Consider the following 1893-nt stretch of genomic DNA (forward strand, 5'->3'; position numbering starts at 1 on the left):
AGAAGAAGAAGAAGAAGAAGAAGAAGAAGAAGAAGAAGAAGAAGAAGAAGAAGAAGAAGAAGAAGAAGAAGAAGAAGAAGAAGAAGAAGAAGAAGAAGAAGAAGAAGAAGAAGAAGAATGAGGTCTTTGTGACTTGACATCAGGATATAGCCAGAATTGAAACTCGCATTGTGGATCTGCAGAAAAGTACCATCCTATATTCTTCAAGAATACTAAGAAAGAATCTGCAGAAAAGTACCAACTTATATTCTACAAGAAAAACCCGGATGTCTAAAACGCAGCCGATCCACCAACTAACAACACACACACACACACACACACACACACACACACCATGTGTATGTGTGTTCGACTATGTTTATATGCATCGATCTGCTTTTAATTCACATCTGAAGTTTTTCCGTAGCACGAAACGTTGGGATATATCAGTAGATGGTTCTCAGACTATTTAGCATATAGTCATAGTCGGCGATATAGCTTGTGGCAGACCTTCTTCGCTACACAACAATGACGAAACATCGACGTCTGTCGCTGCGGACAGGGACCTGCTGTGAGTTGTCTCACTTGCCTACGACTTACTTTCAGGTGTTTTTAACAAAAGGCACATTGAGAATATATTCCCTTACGGTTAAAACATAGCCGACCCATGAACTAACAACACCCTCATCTTGTGTATGCGTGTTCGATTTTGTTTATATATCTCGAGCTGCTTACGCTTAAAAATGCAATCATGTTTTGAGTTGGTTTATTTTTGAAAATTCGACCATTCACGCCATAGAAACACGTTGCACAACCGATCAAACTCAATCAAAATCATAGGCATACGTATGTGCCTGCCTGCCTGCCTACCTGCCTACCTACCTACCTACATACATACATACACAGATACATACAAACATAATACATACACAGATACATACACACAACATACATACATACATACATACATACATACATACATACATACAAACATACATGCAGTACACACTGCCTAATTACCAATTTTGCGAAATTAGGCTTCTCAAAACCAGAAAAGAGGAAGCTAATTTGAAGACTACAGATCCAATCCATCACTGGACCTGTAAAAATCTGTAAAACTTTCCAGTTTATCATTTAAATATATATTAGCATGTCTAAATATGTAACTCTATGCATGAGAATACATACATAAAACAAGACATACAAATCTGCACACATACATATACATTCATACAAAAATTCTCTGTTGATGTGGTTGAAATTCCAATGAAGGATCCTTTAGTCTAGGCTAGAAACCGGATCGCTCTCGCTCTCTCTATCTTGAAATAAACTGAATAATGACATACATACATACATACATACATACATACATACATACATACAAACATGCATACATACGCACATACATACTTGTATCGTTAGATCCAGTGTTACTTTTATTACTTATTACATTATATATTATATGCTTTTTATATTTATGAGGATGTGTAGTCAGACGATATTGTTCTCTCAGAAGTCACGTCAACCATCTAACATTCAGCTAGTTTATTTATCGCTTCACGCGTAGCGAAGCATAAATTTTTTTTTTTTTTTTTTCTGTATGACGCCAGTTGTGACATGTAATGTGTTCGTTGCCCGAAATTTTTTTTTTTTTTTACCTGAAATGGGCCCTAGAAATCAGCTTTTCCTGTTTCGTGTTCAGTTGCAGAAAGGACTGCAAAGAAGGTAAGACTCCAAAGACAATCAATGATGGTAAACACTACTAGAAGATGCGAACTATTTTGTGTTCTCTGAAGAATTTTCATACATATATCTTACATATTTTTCTTCGTTTTCTACACATTCAGGTTTTCTTTTGTGACAAAGAAATAGCAATGAGCACTGTCCTGCTATTTCTAGCAGAAAATTATTCTC

Source organism: Octopus bimaculoides, chromosome 1 (genome assembly GCF_001194135.2).
Source record: "Octopus bimaculoides isolate UCB-OBI-ISO-001 chromosome 1, ASM119413v2, whole genome shotgun sequence".
Lineage (NCBI taxonomy): Eukaryota > Metazoa > Mollusca > Cephalopoda > Octopoda > Octopodidae > Octopus > Octopus bimaculoides.